The sequence below is a fragment of the Myxine glutinosa genome, chromosome 4, assembly GCF_964187855.1.
Source record: "Myxine glutinosa chromosome 4, kmMyxGlut1.1, whole genome shotgun sequence".
Lineage (NCBI taxonomy): Eukaryota > Metazoa > Chordata > Myxini > Myxiniformes > Myxinidae > Myxine > Myxine glutinosa.
Window position 1 is genome coordinate 92,291,043 of NC_136264.1, and position 12,308 is coordinate 92,303,350.

General features: G+C 45.9%; 1 protein-coding gene across 1 annotated transcript in view; it reads right to left on the bottom strand.

Annotated features, from left to right (window-relative positions):
* Window positions 1–12,308, bottom strand: part of LOC137424983 (chemokine-like protein TAFA-2) — a 436,603-nt gene that overhangs the window by 153,901 nt on the left and 270,394 nt on the right. The window lies entirely within an intron of this gene.

Below are 12,308 nucleotides of genomic sequence, written 5' to 3' on the forward strand. Positions count from 1 at the left end.
GTCGTCCAGGTAAACGAAAAGGAACGGCAGGTCACGCAGCACGCCGTCCATCAAGCGCTGGAACGCCTGAGCCGCGTTCTTGAGACCAAACGGCATCCGCAAGAATTCGAATAAGCCGAACGGCGTGATGACTGCCGTTTTAGGGACGTCGGCCGCCCTGACAGGTACCTGGTGATATCCCCGTATGAGGTCAATTTTTGAAAAAATGACCCGTCCCGCCAGACGGGCGGAGAAGTCTTGGATATGCGGGATCGGGTACCTGTCGGGGGTGGTAGCGTCATTCAGACGGCGGTAGTCGCCACACGGGCGCCATCCACCCCCCGGCTTTGGCACGATGTGCAGTGGCGAGGCCCACGCGCTATCGGAGCGCCGCACGATGCCGAGGTGCTCCAACGCGTCGAATTCGGCCTTCGCTATGGCGAGCTTGGCTGGGTCGAGGCGGCGGGCCCTGGCGTAGACCGGCGGGCCCGTGGTTGGTATGTGGTGCTCGATCCCATGCCGTACTGCGACGGCCGAAAACGTCGGCCGCGTGAGGGCCGGGAACTCCGTGAGCAGGCGAGCAAACTCGTTCGCCGCCGGGACGGTGCATGCCAGCTCGGTTGGCGCGGAGCTGCTCAATGTGCATACCAGGGAGCTGAAGGTTTCAGCGTTGATTAAACGACGCCGTTGGACGTCCACCAGCAGTCCGTGTGCGCAGAGGAAGTCGGCGCCTAGCAGAGCCACGGGCACGTTGGCGGTTACAAACGTCCAAGCAAAGCGTTGGCCGCCGAAGCAGAGGGTGACGTTGCGCGGGCCGAAGGTGCGGATAGTCGATCCGTTGGCCGCAACTAAGGAGGGGCCGCAAACCGCGGATTGCCTGTCCTGGTCAGAGGCGGGTATGACGCTCAGTTGGGCGCCGGTGTCGCACAGGAAGCGCCGTCCGGACGCTGTATCCGTGATGAACAGTAAGTTGCCCGTGTGGCCGGCGCTCATGGCTGGTAATGAACGCCGGCCCGGCCGTTTCCCGGCCTGCCGAAGGTGCACGGGGGTCGGCATGTCCGGGCCTTCTGTCCGAACCTGGCATGATAATAACGCCACGCTTGGTCAGGTGGAGGCCTCGGTCGTCGTGCCGGATGCTCGGGCGCCCTGGGTGTTGCGTCGGACGGCGGTGGGTCCCATGTCACCGCTACGATGCGCTGTCCTGCGGCGGAGATCTTGTCGGCTTCTCTGGCAAGGGCCCGGGGATCTGTGATCGTCGTGCTTGCCAGGGCGAGGCGTACCGGGTTAGGCAGCTGACGGAAGAACAGCTCCCGGAACAGGAATGCCGGAGAGTGCTCGCCGATCAGTGAAAGCATGTAGTCCATGCGCTCGGAAGGGCGCGTGTCGCCGAGCTCAGGCAGATCGAGCAGGCGCCGTGCGCGTTCCGCCGATGGGAGGGCGAAAGCATCGAGGAGCAGCTTCTTAATCGCGCCGTATTTGTCAGCGGCTGGCGGGCTTTCGAGGAGGCTCAGGGCGCGGGCCGCAGTAACCGACCCGAGCGCAGCTACCACATGGTGGAAGCGGGTGTCGTCGGCCGTTATGCTTCGCAGGGCGAACAGGGACTCCGCCTGTGCGAACCAAACCGCCGCGTGAGCCTCCCAGAAGGTAGGCAGTTTCAGGGCGACTGCCGTGTCCATGTCGATAGGTCACCAATGAAGGAGCTGGGGCTCCCACGTCGATCAGAAGAATGGACGCGACAAAAAGCTGGAATTCATCTGAGTTGCTTTATTGAAATCAAACACTCAGGCACTCTGAAAAACCGTTTATCTCTCAGCAATCTATATTATAATAGCCGTAGATGATTCTGTCTGTCTGTCTGTCTATCTGTTGGGTGTCTGTCCGGGGTGTGGCTTACTCGGTTTGCAGAGTAGCTCCACCCATAGCTCCACCCATTCTGGGAGTGGCTATAAACAAATATCCACCATTTTATTAACTCGCATAGCTTTGAGTCCTGTTTTGTAGGCCCGTGGTGTCTTGCTCTCCCCCAGTTTTATTTCAAATCAAATTCGATAAATCATTTCATTTTTCACAGTCGCTAACATAGTTTTAGACTCGGTTGAAAAAAAACGGGAAGAAAATCCGATGAAAGTTGCCGTTTATAGAACGAAATGAATTCTCAAAGGCCTGTAACTTCAAGGCCATTGAGTCTCTCTCACGCCTTTATCTCCAATCTAACTCACCATATGATTTCATTTTTATCGATGGTTTTACTTTTAGACTCGGTGTCAGCAATAATTGAGAACAATCCACACACGCGGGAAAATGCAGAGATATATTTTTTAAAATCGCGTCATGGTGTATCATACACCGCCCAACATGACACCGCCGGCAATGTGTCGATATATATTAAAAATTCGCTTTTGCTTTTCCGTTATGATATATTACTATTTCGTTTGATGATAGTCGTCACAAAAACGTCAACAATGATGCCGACATATATTTCTTCGTTTTTATTTCATTCAACATATTAGCCGGAAGTAAAATATGTTTCAGGAAATTACCGAGAGATATTTCTTCGTTTTTTTTATTAGTTATGTGCGCATACACTTTAAATAGGTTTATTTGAAATCTTTAATTTTCCACAAACATTCCACACACGCGGGAAAATGCAGAGATATATTTTTTAAAATCGCGTCATGGTGTATCATACACCGCCCAACATGACACCGACGGCAATGTGTCGATATCTATTTTAAATTCGATATATCATTTCATTTTTCACAGTCGCTAACATAGTTTTAGACTCGGTTGAAAAAAAACGAGAAGAAAATCCGATGAAAGTTGCCGTTTATAGAACGAAATGAATTCTCAAATGCCTGTAACTTCAAGGCCATTGAGTCTCTCTCACGCCTTTATCTCCAATCTAACTCACCATATGATTTCATTTTTATCGATGGTTTTAGAGTCGGTGTCAGCAATAATTGAGAACATTCCACACACGCGGGAAAATGCAGATATATTTTTTAAAATCGCGTCATGGTGTATCATACACCGCCTAACATGACACCGACGGCAACGTGTCGATACATATTAAAAATTCGATATATCATTTCATTTTTCACAGTCGCTAACATAGTTTTCGACTCGGTTGAAAAAAAACGGGAAGGAAATCCAATGAAAGTTGCCGTTTATAGAACGAAATGAATTCTCAAACGCCTGTAACTTCAACTTCAAGGCCATTGAGTCTCTCTCACGCCTTTATCTCCAATCTAACTCACCATATGATTTCATTTTTATCGATGGTTTTGGACTCGGTGTCAGCAATAATTGAGAACATTCCACACACGCGGGAAAATGCAGAGATATATTTTTTAAAATCGCGTCATGGTGTATCATACACCGCCCAACATGACACCGACGGCAACGTGTCGATATATATTAAAAATTCGCTTTTGCTTTTCCGTTAAGATATATTACTTTTTCGTTTGATGACAGTCGTCACAAAAACGTCAACAATGATGCCGACATATATTTCTTCGTTTTTATTTAATTCAACATTATTAGCCGGAAGTAAAATATGTTTCAGGAAATTACCGAGAGATATTTCTTCGTTTTTTAAAATTAGTTATGTGCGAATACACTTTAAATAGGTTTATTTGAAATCTTTAATTTTCCACAATATAATTTACTTGCCATTTATCATTTGATGATTACGAGACAAATTCCTCTTGAGGATCGTGACAATTCATGCGCTGCGTGGAAACTTCTATTTCCAAAATGAATGAGACGATCGATGAAGAACGCAGACTTGAACAGGATGCAGCAAGAAAACGAATGAGACGGGCGAACGAGTCCATCGACGAACGTCAATGCAAACTTGCGGGGTCACCCGTGGGAATCCCACGGGCATGGATGTGTGTGACATTTCGACATATTGAGTTAAATGCTGCACATTCATTTTTACAAAATGGTTACTGGCAAGTCATCAGATCCAGAAATGGTGTAAAAACCACCGTTTAGAGGCCATTTTTCCCCGCAAAGCGGGGGTTGGCCTTTTCGGGGACCGTGGTAGTTGTTGTTTTTTTGTCCCCTTTTTGAAGCAATGTTTTACGGCCGGATGCCCTTCCTGACGCCAACCCTTTTTGCCGCCTTCAACGACAAACAGGGAATTACCAGTGAACTGGTACTCAATTAGCCGACCTCGGAAGGATGACAGGCTGAGTCAACCCCCCTGGCATTAATTCGGCGATCGACCGAGATTCGAACCCAGGATCCTAAGCCGGCACCCTAGCCGCTAGCCCAACACCAGAAATGGTGTCATGAACACAATTTATTTACGCACAAGCACAAAAGCAAGACGGGCCGATTTCCGATTCCGACGGGCGAGACGGGCCGATTTCCGATTCCGACGGGCCGATTTGGAGCAAGAAAAAGAACGAGACGGGAGAAAAAGGAGAGAAACGAGACGGGGAAAGCCGATTGGAGAGGCGAGTGAGGCGCGATTGGAGAGGAGTGTGAGGCGCGATTGGAGAGGAGTGTGAGGCACGATTGGAGAGGAGTGTGAGGCGTGATTGGAGAGGAGTGTGAGGCACGATTGGAGAGGAGTGATTGGAGGGGAGTGTGAGGCACGATTGGAGAGGAGTGTGAGGCACGATTGGAGAGGAGTGTGAGGCGCGATTGGAGAGGAGTGTGAGGCGCGATTGGAGAGGAGTGTGAGGCGCGATTGGAGAGGCGTGTGAAGGATTGCAGAGGAGAGGAGTGTGAGGGATTGGAGAGGTGAGGGATTGGAAAGGAGAGGGATGTGAGGGTTTGGAGAGGAGAGGAGTGCTAGGTGGAGAGAGGAGAGTGTCAGGTGGAGACAGGAGAGTGTCAGGTGGAGACAGGAGAGTGTCAGGTGGAGAGGAGTGAGGGGTCACATATTATGTGAAATAACTAAATTCACACCATTTCTGGATCTGATGACTTGCCAGTAACCATTTTGTAAAAATGAATGTGCAGCATATAACTCAATATGTCGAAATGTCACACACATCCATGCCCGTGGGATTCCCACGGGTGACCCCGCTAGTATATATCTATTCCGCCAGGGGGTTTGCCCAGGCCCGGCGCCAGGGGGCGTGGCCCAGCGTCCTGGCTGCGGCCTGGCAAGTTGAGGGCGAGCCTGCCCGGGCATGCCCGGGCATGCCCGGGCGTCCCGACCAAGGCCTGGCAAGTTGAGCGCGGGCCTGCCCGGGCGTCCTGGACGAGCCCGGCATGGTGATCGCTCCGCGTCCTTGATAGGTGCAAGGCGATTGTGAAAACTCAGCGGCAGCCGCTACATTATAATGTTTAATGGAGGATTTCTTCAAAAATTACAAATAAACAATGTACCTCTGAGTCTGTTTACTTTTTTTATTGATGATTATGGTGCGAGTCAAGTTATAACAACATTTGTGAACCCAAGCTAATGAATAAAATAATAGACATTGTACTTTCGTAGCATTATGGGAATATTGTATGTTACGTGTCCAGATAATAGATGAAAACTAGTATACAAGCTCCATTTTATCAAATTACAATTTCATGCCAAGAGAAATCAAATTTATCAGTATGCTGTATGCAGCTGACAATAAATCGTGTGCCGCGACAGGCAAACAATTCGTGTGAATAAATTACGCCACTTGCAGATTTTATTATTCCAATAACAAACAACACATCACTTTAACTTGAATTAGTTGTTCCTCATTAAATCTGTGACCAAACAGTAATAACATCGATTCCCTCGTCACAGAACTACAGGATTGCCACAGCTGACATACATCTCGCAGTGCCAGCGCGCGAAGTTAGGTATGCAACATGGCACCAGTATTTCAGTTGGCCAGACTCTCAATATACACGGCACTGACACACACCAGATTAACGTCTGAATGCGGTGAAAATGGTTGAAGCGAGATGAAACCTTGAGCGAAGCGCAAGTCCTGCGTGAGTCAAAATGGCCGACGGCCCGCTCTCGTGGCGTAACGGCACTCTGATGATTCTCTCCGGAATCAACCACAAAACCTGTCACGCAGGTTGATCTGTCACAGCGATAACAACTCTGTCGCAGGTATCCCCTTCCTGGGAAACCCGAAGTTCGCTAGTGACCTCCGTTCGTCAATGTTTGTTCCAGACCTCGAAGCAGCTATGCTTCTCGTCCGACTCACTCGCTCCGCCTTCTCTTTCTCTTCTTCCTCTTCGTCATCGTCCGGTTCCCGGTTTCTTTTAACTTTAACTTTTTCACCTTTTGAAAACAGTTCATGAACAATAAACCTTTTGAAAACAATAATAGTACATGGAATCAAAAATGTTTACAGTGGATGGAAACCACAACAACGGAAGTGACGAATCCGTAACAAATATATATATATATACATTCATACATATATACATGTACATGTACATGTGCCACTGGCCCATAACCCCTTGCTCAATCTAATTTGCCGCGACCCACAGGCATCTGCATTCCTCGGCTGGGTGCGCCTCACTCCATTACTATCATCAATCCGGGGGGCATAACTTCGCCTTTAAGATCCACGCTACTAATCAGGTTCAGTGTCCAGTCCACGGTGGCACCACAGTTTCCAGTGGTGTGGGGTTCCGTTAACTCAAATTACTAGCCCTTCAACTATAATCATGACTCTCCATTCTGCATTACACCACTGCTCATCATAACAGACCTCAGAACACCAATTACTTCACACTCCGCTCTCTTGTTTCTCATTGAACATATCTCCTATGTTTAGATCCATCCCTGTCACCATCCCTCCCATGGTTCCTCAATCTCTAATTCTGTATACGGCATGTTCTCGCTACTCTTTCCCCTCCATCATCGCCTGCCGCATTGCTCCTGGGGGCTTATAACTATAATAACCATTGGTGTTCCTCTTCTTCCTTACTTTGTAATTCCGTTGTTTCCTATCTAAACAACCATGAACCTCGCTCATTTTTGTTTTCTTCCTGACTTTATAATTTGGCTGGTTCTTATCTGAATAACCATGAACCTTGCTCCTCTTCTTTTTCTTCCTGCATAAGGCTCTGATTTTATTGACTTTCAATCCTGGCCTTGATTCACCATCTGATCTTTTGTTGCAATCAGTAACAGCTTTGCTCTTTGCATGAACACCGATTTCAACCTCACCAACTTGACCATGAGCCACTTCTATTCACCTCTTTCAATGACTGCATAAGGTTTCCTTGCAAGCATTTTGCATTGTCTGTGCTGGGGTGTATTTCCTGTGTCATTTGATATGAAGACAATTCTTCATCCTCACCACCTGCCTCTTCCTTTGCAGTTCCATCGCCTTTGTTATAACCATTCTCAGCATCAATCTGCTCGTTTTTTTTCACGAATTCCACTCTCTGGATTCCCTTGAGTTCCATGCAACTTCTCTCTTTGCCATGCCTCCTCACTTTGATGTGCAAAGCATTTCAGAAAACTTGAAGGCAACTCTTTTTCATTCTCCTCTTTATCAATCCTCTTCACATCACTCTCACCATAATGAGTTCCTTCCTCGCCATAGCTGTTTTCCTTTAGTGACAATTCCTGACCAATTTATAAGATGGTAATCACTTCCCCAACAGACAGGGTCTGTTCCATTTTCTTTTTTATCCCCTGGATCATGGCTACCAAGTCCTGCACAGCTGCTGGTCCCCCTTGAGGTGCTGGTACCACAGCCCCCAATTTGTTAGGTAATTCACATTTTGTTTGCTTCTCCTGCTCTAGCTCAGCTCGCTGTTTTTTTAATCTCCTCCTCACTCTCTAACCTCATCTTTTCTTTCAGTTGGTCCATCGCTCGGTAATGTTCCTTCTGTGTTTCCTTCACTAACCTATCCTCCTCACTCTCCAACCTCATCTTTTCTTTCAGCTGATGCTTCTCTTGCTTCAGCCAGCCAATTTCTTCCACACAATCCGTTAGTTCAGCACTCTTCTGTAGGTTTTCCTGGGTCAGCCTTCTTCCTGCCACGTTTTGCTCATCATATTCTTGCTTTAGCTCATTAAGCTGGCGTTGTAAGTTGTCCGCATCATTCACCAGATGCTCCCTTATAATCGTTTGTTCTTTTATCTGCTGCCCAGAGCATCGTGTTTCTTCCTCGGCGCACTGTAGCCGACTCTGCAGGATGCAAATGTTAGACTTCCACTTATTTAGCTCTTCCTGCAACTTATTTTCATGTTTGATTAATTCCTCTACACTTTCCTTCAACCGATGCTCCCTTTCTTTTTGTTCTTCATTCCTTTTCTTATTTTTCTTTTCTACATCTCTCCTTATCACCTTCCATATCTTCTCAATCTTCATCTTTTCCTCCTCTAGTTGTTTGATTCTCACTCCCTTGTCTTTCCAATCCATCTCAGCTGTTTCTTTCCTTATCTGAATCTCTTCAAAAGCTCGCATGATCACTTTTCTTTCTTCCTCGACCCTCGTAAGACTTTTCTTTTGTTCCTTTGTCTCCTTGAATTCCATACAATACTTCTCCATCTGCTTTACCTGCTGCAGTGCCTTGTCTCTTTCCATTTGTCGTTCTTCAATCTCCTTTTTGTCTTCCATGCAATATTTCTCCATTTGTTTTTTCCTGCTGCAGTGCCTCATATTTTTCCTTTTGTAGTTCTTCAATCTCCTTTTTGTCTTCCATGCCTACATTTCTCCATTTGTTTTTCAGCCAATGTAACTAGAGTGTTGAAAATTATCTGCTGATGCGGTCGGATCAGCATGCGAAATACAGCAGAAAATTCAATCTGTGTCCTGTCCTTGTGCTTATTGGCATCATCCTGCCATTCTTGTTCTGCTACAAAGGCTACATTTTCAGGGTACTCCTGCAATTCCTGCTCTGCTCCATAGGCTCTGTCATACGAATCTTGCTCGTTCCCATAGGCTCTGTCATACCACGACTCTTTCTCTGCTCTATTAAACTCCCAAAAAAGTGACATTTTCAGGGAGCTCCTGCCACACCTCAAAACTACCTCTCCTTCCCCTTATTCTACTCCTCCTTCCTCTCCTATGGCAGCATTGATCCTCCATCAAACCCAATTACTGAAGCCAATTGTAAAAGCACTGGGTATACACTCCTCTCAGGTCCTTATTGCAGTACAGAGACACCAGTGCTATGGGGAATGAGAAAGGTAAGGGTTTTTTTTTTAAATCCCAATCCGGACAATCAATTGTTATCGTGTCCGGAGGAATGGAATATCCCACTCCCAAACACCAATTGTTGCGGGTGACGGGGCTGAGGACCAGAGTCCCAAACTTCACTCCCGACTAAGTGTGTTACAGGGTGACTAATGTCAGCGACCCTAGGTCCTATCCCCAACCGCCAGGCCGAGGCCCGCAAGCTTACCGAGAGATTTTTGGGAACTTCAACTTTTGGCTTAGTACAAGGAGTTTGAACTGCCACACTGCTCAGGGGAGCTTGCAACCCGATCCGAAAAATGTCAATCAAACAAAATGAAATACAATTAAACAAGATGAAATACAATCGAACAAAATGAAATACAATCAAACAAGATGAAATACAATCAAACAAAATGAAATACAATCACACAAAATTAAATATAATCAAGCAAAATGAAATTTACTTCAAAGAATGCAAAACGATACAATAATCAAATCATACAAGTATGACGACAGACTTAATTAATGAATGGCAGACTGAATTAACACGGGCCACATACAACCAATACGAAAGGCCGACCCAACATCACACATACGGACCCTCTATCTAACCCAGGGAAAGGGAAGGGAAGCAAATTAAAAAAACAATATTCGCAGGGAATTGAAGTAAAATGGGATATGAGTATGAGAATGGAATGGGGTTCAGGCCTGTTTGAAGAGCAGTTTCATCGATGCTTGTCAGAGCGGGGCTTGGCGGGAACATGCATGAATAGACCAGTCATCACGCTCTGCAATTCCTTTCTCCTTTGACCCTTTTCCTTTCCTCAACCTCCTTCATACCACACAGCAAATCCTTCAGCTCAGAAAGTTCATCAAGGTCGACCCCTTCATGTGTCACTCGCCGAGCCAGATCATAGCATGAAGCATATAGCATTTTCCACAGAGACCCAAGAAGCGCCTTTTTCCACAGAATACACTCTTTTCCTTTTTGTCCACCTCCTTCATGCACAATGAATCCTTCAGAAAGTTCAGAGAGATCGAGTCTCTCACACCAACACACTCAATGAAGCCGTTCACGCTACGAGCAAGCATTCGTTTTTATCGCACCGCCAAGAGACGCTCTTCTTCTTCTTCTTCCTGACCCCCCCCCCCCCCCCCCCCACCCTTTCTTGCTTGAAAGAAAAAGGGTTGAATCCTTTCCAAAACTGTTTTTGTGCACCAACAGCCAGAATCCCATGGTATAAAGGGAGTGGACATGGGGTAAATTTTAAGAAAAAGGAAGAATAAATACGAAAAGGTCCTATTTGGGGATCCACAGCTGAACTGGCATTTCTACGCAATACACCCTAAACTACACGACTCCTAAACGATTGACATTCCCAGAAATGTAACAGTATTAACTTGTGATTGGAATGATGAATGATGCTGTTTGGAATGAAAATATAGAGAACGTGCTGTCAATGTTTGACTTTGTTTCAAATGTTTTGTTCAAATGTCAACGTTTGTCGAAGGTGGCACAGGAATGTGGAACTTATTGGTTCATTGTTTGCTATTCACCGTTTTTTTACCCAATTCATTCACGAACCGTCTGTCCATGCCTGATGTCAAAAAAAAATAATACTTACATTATTTGCGAACTGCAAATTCATATTCAATATTCGTTTTGAATATGGCCATCACTCGATTGAATATGGCCATCACCTGGGATCCCTACCCAGGTCATACTATCCTCTTCAACTAAAGTATCAAACAAGCCCAAATATGCCGTTGTTAGACCATCGGTCTCGTTATTTATTGAATACAACAGACATACACAACATTCCATTTGCATTTACGGGGCACATTTAGAGTAATGTTTAAAGTTTTGTTTGGTACACAACATGTCTCGCTTCTGTTTCAATCAACGTTTGTTTCCTTTTTTTTTTGTGAATTAGCTGTTTGTGAACTCCTTGATTCAACATTCTCAAACAAACAACATTCCCATGTTGGACCGATTCCTTGGCCCCCAAGATCCCTGGACGTGACTCCTTGTGATTTTTGCGGGGTTTCATCAAGGACCGAGTTCATGCCATGTGCCAAAAAATCGTATCACTAATGCTGTTCATATCCCGTTCATATCACGTTCCATTTATACAAGAGTTATGGACAATTTGGTTCAACATCTCTACGCAAATATTGAAGGAGAAGATGGACATATTGAGTATGAAACAAACTTCAAACATTACTCCAACTGAACCACCTTTAGAGGCCATTTTTCCTCCAGAGCAGGGTTTGTGTTTTTTGTGTGTGAAGCAATGTTTTAGTGTTTTTTGAATGTCCCTGTTGGTCACTTCTTGCTACACACAGGGAATTACCAGTGAACTGGTACTCAATTTGCCGACCTCGGAAGGATCACAGGCTGAGTCAACCCCCCTGGCGTTAATTCAGTGATAGACCGGGATAACGAACCCAGGATCCAAGGATCCCAAGCCAGCACCCTAACCGCTAAGCCAACACCGCTAAGCCAACACCAGGCAACACCTATGTATGTATATTGTTACGTGGAAGGGATGGAGGAGTCCCATTTGTGACCGTAGCCCTAAGTTCATCCAAATAATGTGGATTTGATGGGTAAACAACAGTGTTTCACAGCCCCATAAGATGTGGTCCGATGGGGACAGGTCAGGCGAATGAGGTGGCCAAGCAATTGGTCAATGTCTACTGATCCATTTGTCCGGGAAGACATCATTCGAGAAACGTGGCACATTTGAAGCATAGTGGCAGGAAGCACAGTCTTGCTGGTACAAGATGATATGTGAAAAATTTAATCGTCGTAGTTCAGGAAAAAGAAAAAAAATAATAATAATTTATCGAGCATTGCAAGGTAAAGTTCACCATTGACTGTTGGTTCTTCCAAAAAAAGAAAGGGAAAATGATGCATGACTCCCTGAGAGAACACCAGACAGAGGTTAAAGTTATTGCAGCCATTTTAACGACAAATGCACTTCAGACTTATTCTTCACTTCAGGCTGCTTCCCATGTGCATGGAAGACAGAAAACATCACCTTCATCTACACAAAGTGCGCAAGGATAGATCCACTCAACTACAGATGAGTTCGCCTGTTTTTCGTAAAAAGGAAAATATTCGAATCGATAATCACTGCTGAAAAGTCATTCCTCTTTCAAAAAGGTCGAATCAGCATTTGCCAATTCGTTTGCAGCGACTCAACTCTGAACACACGGTTTCTC